Source organism: Rana temporaria, chromosome 9 (genome assembly GCF_905171775.1).
Source record: "Rana temporaria chromosome 9, aRanTem1.1, whole genome shotgun sequence".
Classification (NCBI taxonomy): domain Eukaryota; kingdom Metazoa; phylum Chordata; class Amphibia; order Anura; family Ranidae; genus Rana; species Rana temporaria.
The window spans coordinates 124,491,388-124,507,813 of NC_053497.1; the positions used below are offsets into that span (position 1 = coordinate 124,491,388).

Consider the following 16,426-nt stretch of genomic DNA (forward strand, 5'->3'; position numbering starts at 1 on the left):
CTCAACTCCAGCGGACCTCCCCCAAAGCCTAGAGAGAAGGGAATCCAGCTCCACCAGGGGAAATGAAGAGACCCCCCCCTCCTATGCCCAGATGGCAAGAGCACGACCCCAGTTACAGAGGAGGATCTTGGCTCCACTTACTTCTCGCACCCCAGCATGGTCTGAGCCCTGGGACCCTCCACCGCAGCCTACCGCCTGGGCTCACGTTGCCCCCACAGAGGACCACCACCCACAACCTTCACACTGGGAAAAAAAGGGGCTCAGCGCGACCCCCCCCCCCCACACCACCATGGCAATCCTATTTACAGGCCATTCCAAAAAAGATTTCAAACCGCTCATAGAAGACGTGAAAGCCACGTGCCGAGCAGCGTCATGTCAAGGACTTGCATAACAGGGGACGACAGAAGAACATCTGTGTGCGTGGCCTGCTGGAAACTATGGATTTACACCAAGGGCTGGCCTCGGTCGAGACACCGAAGAGGTTGACTTTCTGATTACCAACCCCCTTGGTTTACCATCCAAAGTTCCTTTCCCAACGCCCTTATAGTTTGTTTTTCCTTCAACCCCCTATAGGAACTATATAGGCCCTGTGGTTATATAGAGCCAACTTGATGAAGATTGTTGTTTCAGTTATATGTCTTACTATTCTAACCCCCTTTCTTCTAGATCCTTCTCTCCTCTACAGACTGGCTCATCGCGAGGACCTCAATGGCTACCGGCTCTTCACCCATTGGTGCCACGCTCCCAGAACCAGATACACCACCGAAAGAACCAGCCAAGTATAATAATTGCAGCTCACCCCACCCTATATAATGGCCAAGAAAATGTCACCAAATATCCACGGCCTAAACTCTAACAGGAAAAGACCTTTGGTAATAGGGGGGGGGGGGGGACTTCAAATTCGCTTTCAGACAATACTACCAAATCTACCAGGCCTTTAACCCACGTAAAAAAGAGCAGCGTCGCCATACTTATTAAACAGGGTTCCCCATTCACTTGCTCTGCCACCTAACTAAACCTGCAGTGTCACCATTCGTGGTTTTTGGCAGACCTAAGCAATCACCTTCTGTACCCTCTATGCCCCTGTGACAAGATCCTTGCTCGCCCAGGTCCTGCTCTCCCGACACTCCTCTGCTACCAATGAGTCAGCTTGCAGATTGCAACGTCGGATGGTCCAGTCATCCAAGGTTCCGGGATCCGAATTACAGCTATGTGCCATTCGGACCCATTAAGAACAGACACCAGGCAGGCTGTATGCAAGTTCAAACAGGACTCTTTATTTTCAAGTACACAGCACACTTTTATACAGAATTTGGTACATCCCACCCCCAACAACCGCTTTCCCATTGGTCAATTGTAAAGTATGCAGTCTTCACTCAGGTCCTCCTTGACCATGCAAATGAGGACTTGAAATAGTCAACAGGGATTGGTCCAATAGCTTGGATAGAAAGACTTGTGTATTGAGACAGAAGCCCCAGGGGGTAATCAATGTACACAATAACCCAGTCTACTTAATTACTACCTCTGAGAGGTTACATTGCTTTAGACAATAGAATGCTAAATCAATACAGCTGACAGGCTTCTGACCTTTAGAACAATACAAAGTCCCTTAGCATAAACACATACATCTTCAGGACGGGCTGTCTCTGACAGAAGACACCCACACCTGATAATCACAAAGGCTTTAAACAGGCTTATCACATAATGGAAATGTCTCAATATAGCTCAGTAACCACTCCATTACTCCAAGGTCCATGACAGCCCCGAACACCCACCAGCATTGATTCCTCGCAAAGGTCCTCACTCGCTTATCCCAAACGCCCCACGACTTTCTCGCAATCGGAGATTTCAATCCCTCTCACTCTGTAAACTGCCAGGCCTCGCAATCTCGAGCCCTACGGGACTCCAAGCTCTTTCACCAACTTACCAGCAGGCATGCTCTCAATGCCTGGAGGGCTCCCCATCCAGGCAACCGCCACTACACATTCTACTCGGCGCCTCCCCCCCAAATCATACCCACTCGCGCATAGATTACTTCTTTGTCAACAATAATACGTCCCACATCACCGATTCAGCACGGATACACCCCATTTAATGGTCCAACCATGCCCCCGTTACATTAACACTGAACCTAAGCACTCCCTTGCGCAGGCCCTACAACTGACAGCTGAACAACTTTCTGTTGCATGAATCCATCCTAAAATACCATTTCACCAAAATCGACACACCAGACATCTCCCTTGCCACACTCTGGGCTGCCCATAAAACTGTCCTTAGAGGTCACTGTATTGCCCTTTCTTCAGCATTGAAGAACGCCAATGCCGCCAAGCTACAAGCTAAAAAGCAACTCGGGATCCAGGAGGCCCGACTGCAATCCTCCCCGTCCCTGCCACTCCTTAAAACAAACAGATCACTCAAATCCTGGTTTCGGGAACTAGCGATGGGTCAGGTGGAAAGTGCCGATACGACTAAAACAACTGTACTATGACAAGGGCAACAAGGCACGATAAACAACAGATCAGGTTGCACGTTATCCCACCCCCAGGGCATAGCAAGCGCATTTGCAGACTTGTACACCGACTTAGACAACAAACCTGAGATACCACTAGAGGTCGACCGATATGGGTTTTTCTCTGGCCGATACCGATGCCAATATTTAGAATTTGGGGCGGCCGATGGCCGATATATGATGCCGATTTTTGCGGCCGATTTTTATTTTTTGGCAGGTGGCGCTAATTGGCACTGGCAGGTTGCACTGGATGGAACCAATTGGCAATAGCAGATGGCACTGATTGGCAGGTGGCACTGGCAGGTGGCACTAAGGTGACACTGGCAGGTGGCATTGGTTGGCACGTGGCACTAAGGTGACACTGGCAGGTGGCACTAATTGGCACTGGCAGGTGGCACCAATTGGCATGTGGCACTGGATGGCATTGGCAGGTGAAACTGGTTGGTACTGGCAGGTGGCACTAATTGGCAATAGTTAGCACTGGCTGATGGCACTGGTTGGCACTGGCACTAGTTGGCATGGCATTGGCAGGTGGCACTGGATGGCATTGGCAGGTGGCACTGGATGGCACTGGCTGGTTGGCATTAGCAGATGGCACTGGCAGGTTTCACAGCACATAATGTAGCTGATAATGTGTGAAACTCTCTGAGTGAGTGAGTGAAAAAACTTATAGAGCGCAACACATGCGAACTGAATCGCCTCTGGGCGCTGTTTCCATTCCTTCTGTAAGGAAACCCTTTACCTCAGAAGAGATGAGTTTTAATAATTCTCCTGAAGGCCAAGTGGTCCGACTCCAGTCGGATGGTGGTTGGTAGTGCATTCCACAGTCGAGGTCCTTGGACAGCAAATCTCCGATCTCCTTTGGATTTGTATCTTGCCTTGGGTATTTTCCAGTAGGTTTTGATTTGTTGATCGCAGAATGCGATTTGGGTTATAAATTTTTATTTTTTTGCATAGATATTGGGGAGCGTTTCCTTGAACACACTTCTGTGTTAGGCAGAGTGCCTTAAAAGTGATTCTGTCTTTCACTGGTAGCCAGTGAAGTGATCTAAGTGAAAAGGAGATCGACTCCTATGGTTTTTTTCCAGTCACTAATCGAGCGGCCATATTTTGAACGACTTGCAGACGAGTGATTTGGTATTTGGGAAGTCCTAAATAAAGGGCATCAGCGTAGTCCAGTCTGGAATTGATGATTGTTCCCACCACGACTGCAATGTCTTCTTTAGGGATAAAGGGGGTAAGTCGGCGTAGTAGGCGTAGCAGATGATGGGATCCGCTGACTACTGACCCTATTTGTGCATCCATTGTCAGTCGAAGATGACTCCGAGACTTTTGACTTTGGTGCTAGGGGAGATATTTTTACCCAGAATGGGCGGTGGGGTCCAAGTTGGGGTGGAGTGACTTTTCCGGTTTGCGTGAAACAGGAGAAGCTCTGTTTTTGAACCATTAAGTTTAAGATAACTGGATGTCATCCAGTTATCTATTAGAGTAAGGGATCTCTCTAATCCAAGAGAATGATCCTTTTCGTTGCTGACGCGGAGATATAGTTGAGTGTCGTCTGCATAGGAATGGTAAAGTAGCTTCTGGTTCCTGATGATTTCAAAGAGGGGACAGAGATAGATATTGAACAGTAGTGGTGATAAGGGAGATTCCTGAGGGACTCCGCATGATACCGAATGCTTTCCTGATGTGAAAGATCCCAATTTCACGGTTTGTGATCGGTTTTCCAAAAAGGAGGAGAACCATGGTAAATCGGCTTCTGCGACTTTGGCTATTTCAGTTAGCCTAATGAGTAGTAGTCCATGGTCTACCGTGTCAAAGGCCGCACTAAGGTCCAACAGGATCAGGAGAGAGGATTCTCCTTCATCTGCAGCCTCTAGGATGTCATCCCATATTTTTACCAGAGCAGTTTCAGTTCCGTGCCCTGGCCGGAAGCCTGATTGAAACGTATCAAGTAATTTTTGGGTTTCTAAATGCAGTTGTAACTGTTGTACAACTTCTTTCTCCATTATTTTGGAGAAAACATTTAGACCCGTTATGGGCCTCCTATTGTTTGGGTCTTAAGGGTCGAGGGTGTTTTTTTTTTTTTAAGATCGGTTTTATTGTGCCTTGTTTCAACAAGGATGGCACCATGCCCTCCTTGAATGATTGATTTATGATCTGCGTGATAGCTGGTGCCAAAATATCGGCACTTTCTTTCAGCAGTTTAGTGGGGATGATATCATTGGGTGCTGTGCTGTTGCACAGAGACCGAATGATGTTTTTTGTGGCTATGGTGGAGATGGGTTTAAAGGTGAATTTAGGTGCTTGATCCGGGTATATAATGGTATTTGGGTTGGGCTTAGGGGCGGGACTCATGCAGATTCCATTTTCCTCAATGCTTGTACGGATTTTTTCAATTTTATTAATGAAATAATCTGATAATTCGTTGCAAAATTCTTGAGAATCTGCATTGGGGGGCTCCAGGCAGGCTGGATTCATCGACTGTGAAAGCAGCTTGAAGAGTTCGCGGGGGCGATTTAGGGCCTTGGCGATGTTGGAAAAATGATTTTTTTTGCCATAAAGATTTTTGATATTTCTTTGTTAGTCTTATAAATGGTGTGGTTTTTATCTGAAGAGCTTCTTTTCCATGCAGCTTCTGCTCTTCTACGCTCTTGCTTTAGCAACGTTAACTGGTCGTTAAACCAGCCAGCGTTGTTTTTCCGGATGCAAGTTTTGCGTTTTGGTGCCACCCGGTCAGCGGACTGAAGTAGTGCCTTGTTGATGGCGTCAAGTGTTTCTACGGCTGTTTGTTGCTGTTGTACTGTGTTTATTTTGTTTCCTAGGGTCGTTTTGAAGAGTTCCGAATGGAGCTTCTTCTGAGATCTAATCCAGTGAGTTGTCACCGGTTTTCTTGTTTTGTTTGGTCTAAGATGGTTGGCGATTATAAATTTAATGGCATGGTGATCGGTCCATGGAAGTGGCTAATTTTCGCCGTTCAATTTCCAAATCCTGTTTGAAAATGAGATCGAGGGTATGGCCTGAGAGGAGCTCAGATTCATCGTGATGTTAGAGGTGGCTGGCTGGTGTTGGACAGCTGACTCCCGCCCACCCCGGGTCCCGCCCACCCCGACATCAGTCCGTGCTAGCGACAGCTCCATTCTCTATCTCCTTAGTGTTTCACACACACACGGCACTGCTCTGCAGACAGTGTGGAGAAGGGAGGGGGAACCCCATGTTCCTCCTTCCTTTTCCATACTCTGCTGATGCAGATCTGCTAAATATCGGCCACATTTGGATAATAATCGGCCTTGCCAATTTCTCCAAAATGACTGAATATCTGCCCGATATATCGGTCGACCTCTAGATACCACATAATCCACTCATGCCAGACCCGGTCGACAGAATGACCCATTATTTGGAGCAGGCTGGAATTCCCCAATTGCAGGCCTCAGACTTACTCACACTCAAAGCTCCCATTACCAGGGAGGAACTCACGGGGACTATAAAAGCCCTACCCGCTCACAAATCCCCAGGACCAGATGGGCTAAATTACAAATACTACAAAACATTCCTCCCCTACTGCTCCCGCATATGACCAAACTATAAAATGCTTTCCGCCAGCAAACCCCCTATCCAGAGTGACATGCAAATCTCCTTTCTAACCCTTATCCCAAAACCAGTTAAAGACCCTTCCTCTTGTGCCAGCTACAGACCCAGAGCCCTATTAAACTCGGACCTGAAAATGTTCACGAAAATCCTCTCGATACGCCTGAACGCGATCCTTTTTTTTTTTTTCCAATTTGTTTTTTATTTAGAGAAAAAGAAAATCAGAGTACAAATTACAGCCAGGGTACATAAGTACCACACAATAGCACATAGTCAAAACATGTCAAATACATACTCTGAAAGTAAACAACTTTTATATCTTATAAACTAAGAAAAGCAAGGGGAAAAATCACTATCTAGGATATTACCCACTACTAGCAATTACTAAGAAAAAAGAAAAGGAGAAAAAAAACGAGAAAAAAAAAAAAACACAAGAAAATTAAAAGGGGGGGGGGGGGCAGTGACACCGTAGTCAATGGACCAGCTAACTTCTTCTCCCCTCCAGGAAGATTGGAAAGGAAATGATCAAAGCCAAGAGAGCAATCTCATCCCACATAGAGTTGTATGTATTGATCAGAATGCCTGAACGTGACCTAAGGTAACCACGTCTGATTGAATTTTTCCGACGATTCCCTGGCAATTGCTACAGTTTCCTCCAATTGGTGAATATACTCTATGGAGCTAAACCATTCCGGTATAGAAGGAATATCCTTCGATTTCCAGTGCCTAGGGATTAAAACTTTCGCCGCGTTCAATAGATGTCTAATCAGTGATTTTTTGTAGAGTTGCATAGAGCAGTCGGCGATGTGGAGTAAGCAACATGCCGGCGTAAGGGAGATTGTAGTATCCGTGATGGCTTTGATCAATTCACACACCCTGTCCCAGAAAGGTCTCAGACACCGACACTCCCACCATATATGAACAATGGTGCCCGGGTCTTTCTCGCATCTCCAGCACGAATGCGATGTCAGCAGGTACCATTTTTTAATTTTGTCCGGAGTGACATACCATTGTGTTAAAAGTTTATACGACATTTCCTGCAATCTCGTACCAGTCGCGCACTTATGGGCAAAGATGCAGGCACGCTTCCATTGCTTATCAGTGAAATTTGTTTTGAGCGCCTTTTCCCATTGTACTCGTATTCCAGCAGAATTGCCCCCCCTATCTCGTTGAAGCCAGCAGTACTAAGACATAGATCTCGGTACCGGAGCTCCAGCCAGGCAGATTTGTTCAAAGGGAGTTATCGGTCTAATAAATTGTTTTTTAATCTGGGAAACCTGTATATAATTATGCAGCTGTCGGTAAGCCCAGAATGAAAGATAGCTCTGAGGGTTTATCTCTCTGCTTAAGTAATCAAAAGATTTTAAAGTATTAGCCTCGACACAATGTATCATTAAAAGGGGCAACGATTGATCAGTGGGTGACATTAAATGAAGGTTCATCCCGGGCATGAAATCAGGGTTACGAGTAATAGGAGTAAGCGGGCCGGGACATGAGGACAATTTATGATGTTTTGTTATCATATGAAATGCTCTAAGCGTTGACCCCACCAAAGGATGCTGCTGCAGACTCTTCAGAAGTTTCCCCCATGGAATCCAGGGTAGGAATTTAAGGTGTAATGTGGAGGATGCTTCCTCTAGTGTAACCCAATCCTTCTGCCCCCTGTGACAGTTCCAGTCCAGAATTCTGGCTAGATGCATCCCGGAATGATAGAGTTTGAAATCAGGCAGGCCTATACCCCCCTCGTCCTTAAGTTTTGAGAGCGTATGCAGCTTTATCCAAGGTTTTTGCCCCTTCCAAATAAAAAAGTACGTACAGTAGCCTGAAGTCTTTTAAAAAAAAGACCTGGGAGTGGAATGGGTAAGGTGTGGAAATGATAAAGGATTCTGGGTAAAATTACCATCTTTAGTATGGCGGCTCTCCCAAACCAGGAGAAAGGTCTAGAGCTCCACCCTTTAAGATCTACTTGGATTTTTTTTAACAGGGGGAGGAAATTAATCTTATAGATATCCCCAAAGTTAGTCGCCAATTTAATTCCTAAATAGGTAATAGATGAAGTTACCCACTTAAACGGGCAGGAGGAACGTGTACTCTCTAAAGAGTCAGATGACAGTGTAAGATTAAGGGCTTCCGATTTAGAGTCATTAATTTTCATATTGGAGATATAGCTGAAAATTTTGAAAGCTTTAAAGAGGTTCGGAATTGAATCGTGAGGCCGTGTCAGAAAAAATAAAAGGTCATCCGCCTACGCTGCTATTTTAAAGTCACGCTGGCCTATCTGAAATCCTTGTACCTCCGGGTTTGCATTAACTGTGCGAATAAAAGGCTCTAAAGATAGAATAAATAAAAGAGGGGAAAGAGGACATCCCTGCCTTGTTCCGTTGTTTATCTCCACTGCTTCCGAGAGGGTGCCATTGATTTTAAGCTGTGCCCGGGGTTTATGATATAAAGCCGCTATCCACGCCATCATGTGCGATCCCAACCCAATATGTCTGCAAGTAGCAAACATATAGTCCCAGGCGACTCGGTCGAAGGCCTTCTCCGCATCGGTTGAGAGGAGAAGGCCCTCGATTCCCCTGGTATGTGCGAGATTGACCAAATTAAAGGGCTTTTATGACATTATCCAGTGCTTCCCTTCCTGGCATGAATCCCACCTGTTCTGGACCTATACGTTTTGAAAGGAAAGGTGTCAGTCTAGATGCCATTAGCTTCGCCAATATTTTTAGGTCCAGATTCAACAAAGAAATCGGCCTGTAACTTGCACAGTCAGTAGGGTCCTTCGAAGGTTTAGGGATCAGTGTTACATATGCTGTCGTAAAAGTGCTCGAGGTTGATGAAAAAATTCGAATATGGTCCAAGGCCCGAAGTAGAGGGACTTTCAGGATGTCTATAAAAGTTTTATAGTAATGGGCTGTGAACCCATCTGGGCCTGGACTCTTGCCCGGTTTTAGAGTCTTAATTGCCTCCGTAACATCTTCCTCTGAAATCGGTATCTCCAAGGAATCACTCTCGGCCGACGATAAGGTAGGCATGCCACTCTCCACGAGATATTCTCGCAGAATGGATTCTCTATTTCCCTGGAGCTCTGCAGGTTTATGTATCGCAGGGAGATTATAAAGCTTAGTGTAAAAAGCATGAAATTGTGCCGCAATCTGGTCCGTTTTTTGTATAAGTTGGCCCTCAGAGGTCTTAATAGAGAGAATAGAATGTGCATGAGAAATTGTTTTAAGAGTTTTTGCCAGGAATTTTCCACATTTATCCCCATGTTCATAATGAAAGCCCTTCTTAAAATAAAGAATACGTTTAGCTTTAAGGTCAAGTAGGGAGTTAAGTTTTTCCCGCGTTTTTGACAATTCCAACACAAGCGCCTCTAAATGAGACTGTTTATGTTGGCTTTCCAAGAAGGCAATTTTTTCCGCCAATGCCGCGGTAACTTTTTCCGCTTCTCTTTTCTTAACCACTTGCCCACCAGGTAAATTCTGGCACTTCTCTCCTTCATGTGAAAATCACAATTTTTTTGCTAGAAAATTAATCAGAACCCCCAAACATTATATATTTTTTTTTAGCAGACATCCTAGGGAATAAAATGGCAGTCATTGCAATACTTTTTGTCACACCGTATTTGCGCAGCGGTCTTACAAGCGCACTTTTTTTGGATAAAAATCACTTTTTTGAATTAAAAAATAAAACAATACATTTTGCCCAATTTTTTTATATATTGTGAAAGATAATGTTACGCCGAGTAAAATGATACCCAACATGTCACGCTTAAAAATTGCGCCCGCTCGTGTCATGGCGTCAAACTTTTACCCTTAAAAATCTCGATAGGCGACGTTTAAAAAATTCTACAGGTTGCATTTTTTGAGTTGCAGAGTAGGTCTAGGGCTAGAATTATTGCTCTCACTCTAACGATCGCGGCGATACCTCACTTGTGTGGTTTGAATACCGTTTTCATATGCGGGCGCTACTCGCGTATGCGTTTGCTTCTGCGCGCGAGCTCGTCGGGACGGGGCGCTTTAAAAAATTTTTTTTTGGTTTTCTTATTTATTTTTATTTAGTTTTATAATTTTTTACACTGAAAAAAAAAAAAAAAAAAATTGATCACTTTTATTCCTATTACAAGGAATGTAAACATCCCTTGTAATAGAAAAAAGCATGACAGGTCCTCTTAAATATGAGATCTGGGGTCAAAAAGACCTCAGATCTCATAATTAGACTTAAATGCAAAAAAAAAAATTAAAAAAAAAAGTCATTTTTTCAAATGACAAAAAAAAAAAATGTTTCTTTAAGAGGCTGGGCGGGACTGACGTTTTGACGTCACTTCCGCCCAGCAGAGCTAGGAGGACGGGTGAAGGAGATTTCTCCTTCAGTCCCGTCCCCGCTCAGCTGCCGGACACATCGGATCCCCTCCGCCGCTACCGACGGCTCCGGTAAGCGGCGGAGGGCGCGGGAGAGCGGCGGGAGGGGGGGGGCCCCTCTCCCGCCACCGATAACGGCGATCTCGCGGCGAATCCGCCGCGGAGACCGCCGTTATCGTGTACACCACCGCCCCCTGAAAAGATGAATATCTCGGTTGTGGCAGCAGCTGCTGCCGTTATCGAGATATTCAACTTTAAAAAGGAGGACGTCTTTTTGACATGGGGCGGTGGTCAAGAGGTTAATAGAACCTAGGCGCATAAGTTCGCCACGTATGACGCACTTATGGGCCTCCCAGATTGTCAAAGGTGACAATTCTTCTGTAGTATTAAGCTCAAAGTATAATTGGAGCGCCTCACGAATTTGTTGGCGGGTAAACGGGTCTGTCAATAAGGTGGAATTCAACCGCCAGCTGCATGATCTAGAAGGCTTATCTGATTGTGTGAGGGAAATCGAAACCGGACAGTGATCCGAAAGGGATTGTATACCTATATTGGCTGCCTGGAGCAAAGGTAAATCACGTTGCGAAATAAACACATAATCAATACGAGAGTGCTTCTTATGCAACGGAGAATAGTACGTATAATCTCTGCCCTTTGGGTATACCAGGCGCCAAGCATCCACCAAGGCCAAAGAGTTCAGCTGTGATTTAATTTTCTGAATAATAGAATATGAAATGCTAGACCTACCATTAGAGGTATCCTGTAGGGGTAACAATGGGATATTAAAGTCCCCTCCTAAGATAATACAGCCAGTGGCAAAACCCTTTAGTTCGTCTATTAAATGACGACAGAATGCAAGATGGCCTGAATTAGGGAAATAAGCATTTGCCAGGGTGATCTCTCTATTATGCCACATTCCCTTGAGGAACAGAAATCGCCCCTTAGGGTCCTTATATTGCTGGGACACTTTAAAATATGCGTGTTCATGCAACAGAATAGATACACCTTTGGACTTAGAGTTAGGGTTTGGCGCATGATATACCTCAGGGAAATGTCTATCAAATAATCTGGGTACAGAGGAGGATTGGAAGTGTGTCTCTTAAATTAACACAAAGGCAGGCTGAGCTTTTTTTAATTCTCTTAAGAGTGATACCCTCTTTTCCGGAATGTTGAGTCCCCTTAAGTTGTGGGAGATCAGGGTAGGGTGTTTACCAAGTGAATGATAAGCCATTTCAGCACAGTGTCAATTAACCCCCAAATAAACAGGAACAAGGACCCACAAAAAAAAAAAAAAAAAAACACAAAACAAAAAACAAAAATAAAAAAAAAGAAGTCTCCTGAAGGAACAGGCTAGATATGTACACTTAACCGATCGAGCACTCCTCCGCCGATGCAGAGGGGCTCCTCCAATTGTGTCTAACCGGGGGAACAAAGGGCAGAAAAAAGAAGAGAAAAAGGAAAAAAAAAAAAATTATATATATATATATATATATCCCCGTAAAACACCCCGGTTAGACACAGTATGGGGTACGTGGGAAAGACCCGTGAAATGGTCAGAAATTAAAATGAATGTATTTATTACGTCAAGGTGACCGAAAAGCCACTACTCCCACCCGCAGCCTAGGAAAAAACATATTTATAAAGCATTGACCCGTATAGTATCAAAACATAAAAAAAAAAATAATAATTTTTGCATCCCTAAGGTGCTAAGAGCGATCAGACAATGCTATCCACACAAATTACAAGCCATTAGATCAATTCATGCACCCTCGGAGGAGAATATTCCCCACAGGGAGCTAAACCCATTCTGCGGTCCAAAAAAGAATATTAGGGGCCAAAAATAGGCTACGACACAAAAAAAAAATAAAAAAAAAAAGGAAAGAAGGTCATATGTATCCAGAGACCGTGGAGCAAAAAAACAAAAACAAAGTCTTACGTATATTCTTTTGCCCTCGTGCTTCTGGTCACCTGGACCTGTCTTTCAGGGTCCACACCCAGATGCTTTTGGTATTTCCCCTTCTTTGGTACTTGAGTAGTCGAAGATGATTGTTGTATGACCGGTAGACTAGGGGGATCTAACGGAAACCTAAATTCCCTGTACCAATCTGGTAAGTCCACTGGTGGTAGATGAAGGGCTTCACAGAATTGCGGTAGATCATCCGGAGTCTTAAGGATGTGGGCAACCCCCTCTACATTGACCGAGAGAGCAAAAGGGAACTTCCATCTATAGGTAAGATTATGCTCTCTGAGTGTTTCAAGTATAGGGCGCAAGGCTCTACGATTGCCCAATGTAATGGGTGAAAGATCCTGAAATAAAGAAATCTTCTGTTCATTAAAAAAAAAAATCGACTCACTTTGGCGCGCATGTGCCATAATGTCCTCCTTAAGCTTAAAATTCTGAATACAGCAAATAATATCTCTAGGCGGTGCTGATTCACTTGGGCGCGCACGAAGAGCTCGATGGGCTCTCTCAAAGTCAATTAGGTTATCCGCTGGTTTCTCCAATAAATTGTTAAAAATGGAGCACAACGTTGGGGAAATTTGCTCAGGTAGAACTGATTCGGGTACCCCCCTAACCCTAGGCTATTAATTGTGCGGTATGAATATTTGAAACCGACTCCAATCGGGAGATTGCAACATCTCTTTTTAAACCAAGGCATTCAGCCGTGCGAGCCTTCTCATTTAGCATTAGCATATCATTTTTAAGTTCTGTAATAGCAGACGCAAAAGTACGCTTGATATCATCCACAAACACAGTCATATCTGCATAGGTCAACACATGATCAGAAGAGGGGGACTGCCTCACCGTTTCCTCCAACGTTGCGTCCTCGTTGTCCTCCTGATCCTCCCGATCCTTGTCTTCTGGGGCCATCCTAGAGATATCTGAGCTGACCGGGATGCTTGAACTTCCTGAGGAATCTGTGGGGGTATCTATGGTGACTGATCTTCCTGCGCTACCTGCAGTTCCATAGACGTCTTTATTGCGGGCAGCTGTGCGGGACCTAAACAGGTCCGGGATACTTTGTGATCGCGGTGCTGAGGAAGAGCGAGTTGTGGGCAAGCAAGCAGGCGGTGGGTTAGTTTTGACCATGTTCTATAGGTAAAAGTCAAGAAGTTTGCTTTAGATGCAGTTTAAGATAAGTCCAGAATGCTTCGGGGGCTGTGCGGTAGCCAAACCAAACAAAAGTCTGCACGGAGTCTGCACAGGATATAAGCCAGGTCCATATATAATTAAATATAACTAAATATAGTCATATATTTATGATAACGGTGACGATGCTTGACTATATGTAGACTATGTATACTGAGCTAAGTGGTGCTTATATCTGTGCTGATTTTACTGCTTTGCCGAACTGTGGGACTAATTATATCAACATTATATCAGCGGTCCCAGCCGGGGTCAGTACTGCAGGCTATGGGCTCATAATTAATTATGGTCGATTTTGGCTGATTGAGGCTGTGAAGCTGTACTATACAACACTACACAATACAACGTATAGGCAGCATGTAATTATGTGCTAATCCCAGCAGGGGTCAGCAGACACCGCATACAACACCACTGACACAATGGGTACCTGAGCCGTTTCAGTGCCTGGGTCTGCGCTGAGTATACGCTGGCTTTGTGCGGGTTATGCTGGATCACAGAGCGACGCTCCACGAGGGTCCCGACGATCTCTTCAGCATCTGACCAGAGTCCAGACTCCTCCGACTGGCTGTATAGCTAGATGGCTGAGGACAAGGCTGGAGACATGCGGTATTGCATTACACAGCGGACAGCAGAGTGAGTTCCCGGCAGATATCCCAGCGATGGTCTCAGCGGGTGTCAGCAGTTGACGGAGCCGAAGTAACAGCTGATGTAGAAAAACAGCGTGCAGGTAACGCTAGTGGTCCCGGCGGCTCAGAGTGTGTATCTTGGGCAGATGTCTAAAGTCCAAATCGGGTTGGGGGGGTTCGAGGTAACTTTAGAGTACTGAAGGTAACTTTAGTGCAAGTAGCAGAAAAAAAAACAAAAAAAAAAAAACAACAGTTTATACGGGTCAGTTTAGAGTGTGCATGCTGCAGGAGAGAGCGGAGCTCACTCTCCAAGCGGCCATTCACACCGAGCGTCAAGCCACCCCCCCCGCTCTTCTTTGAACGTGATCATACCCTCCCTGATCCATATGGACCAGGTGGGCTTCGTCCCCCTCCGCCATGCAGGCGACAACACAAGGGAGGTCATAGACCTAATTGACGTGGCCAAAAAGAGACAACTCTGAATCCTTGATCCTGAATTTAGAAAAGGCATTTGACCGACTTGGTTGGCCCTTCATGCTTGCCACGCTACGCCATATGGGCTTCCGAGGACCTTTCTTATAGGCAGTACAACATCTCTACACTAATCCCACATCGCAAGTAAAAACCCCTTTCGTCACCTCGCCCACCCTCCCAATTATTAATGGGACCCGCCAGGGCCGTCCGCTCTCCCCACCGGCTATTTGCCTTATGTGTTGAGCCCCTGGCAGCAACCATTCGGGATATCTCGGTTAGGGGAAAAATTATTCAAAATATCTGTTTGCGGACAACATTATCCTCATCCTGACCCAGCCCCGGATTTCCCTACCCAACCTACACGCTGAACTCGATAAATATGGGGAGCTCTCAGGTTAGAAAACAAACACATCGAAGTCCATGGCCCTCCCACTCAATCCTGAGGCAGATCTTCACCATCTACAGTCCAGTTTCCCCTAGAACTGGGAGCGCGCTTCCCTAAAATATTTGGGAGTCAACCTCACTCTGTCCCTGGGGACGGATCGCCTCCGTCAAGATGGTCCTCCTCCCTAAACTCCTATACTTGTTTCAGACACTACCCATCACCATCCCCTATGGTCACCTATGCAAATTACAGGCTGAACTATTGTGTTTTGTGTGGAATTATAAGAGACATAGGATAACTCGCTCGGTCATGATGGCATAGCACTCCGACGGGGGCCGGGCGTTTCCCAACCTAGTTAGATACTACCAAGCGGCCCAATTACATGCGATCGTCTCCTGGTTATCCCAAAAGGTCATACAATAAATGGACGAAGATAATCTGGCTAGCACCCATACACCCGAATAGCTTCCTCTGGAACGCGAATGTGGAGGTAGAACCTGGTCAATTATTGGGGTCTATGTCCCAGCTTCGCCGGCTATGGCGAAAGCTATCCTGGGAATGCAAGCTCAAATCCGAGTATTCACTGATGACCTCCTTCCTCTGCAATCCTAAAGTGCCAGCAAGCCTCACCCATCAGATGTCATGGCCCTGGGCCTCACGGAACCTGTTCCACTTCGGACAACTAGTAGATCCCAGATCCTGTAAACTGCTTCCATTCTCTGAGCTCCAAACCAAAACATGACCTTCCGACAGGTGTTCTACAGCTATCTACAGATGCCCAAACCGTAGCCCCGCACCTGCAATTTTCTATATCATCCTCATTTGAACGCATCATACTTGAGGGCCGCACACGTAGAGGACTTATGCAAGACATCTACCAGATCCTAAACACGTACTCCATATAGGACCGGGGCAAACATGCATACATGCCCCTTTGGGAGAATGGGCTGTGGGGGGGAGATTCATCTTGAGTTAGGCTGCCAGGAGTTCCTTAAGAAAAAATATAAGAAATATATGCCCCCCATCCCAGTAAGCCCTCTAAGCCAGGGTCAAAGATGTGGAACTTTTGGAAAAAAAATGCAAATCAAATCAATTTATAACTTTTTTTAAATGCGTTTTTCTGGATATTTGTTATTCTGTATCTCACTGTTAAAATAAACTTACAATTAAAACAAAACAATTCTCAGTAGGCAAAAGTACAAAATCAGCAGGGGAGATCAAATACTGTTTAACCACACCCCAGATTCTCCTAACCACTTATAGATCGGCCTGTATTACCAGGCCATATTTGAGTTTTATATGTTTGGGGGGGGGGGGGGGGGGGGAGAAGAAAAAAGA

At 45.4% G+C, this 16,426-nt stretch overlaps 1 protein-coding gene across 1 annotated transcript in view; it reads right to left on the reverse strand.

Annotated features, from left to right (window-relative positions):
- Positions 1–16,426, reverse strand: part of SETX (senataxin) — a 199,136-nt gene that overhangs the window by 108,824 nt on the left and 73,886 nt on the right. The window lies entirely within an intron of this gene.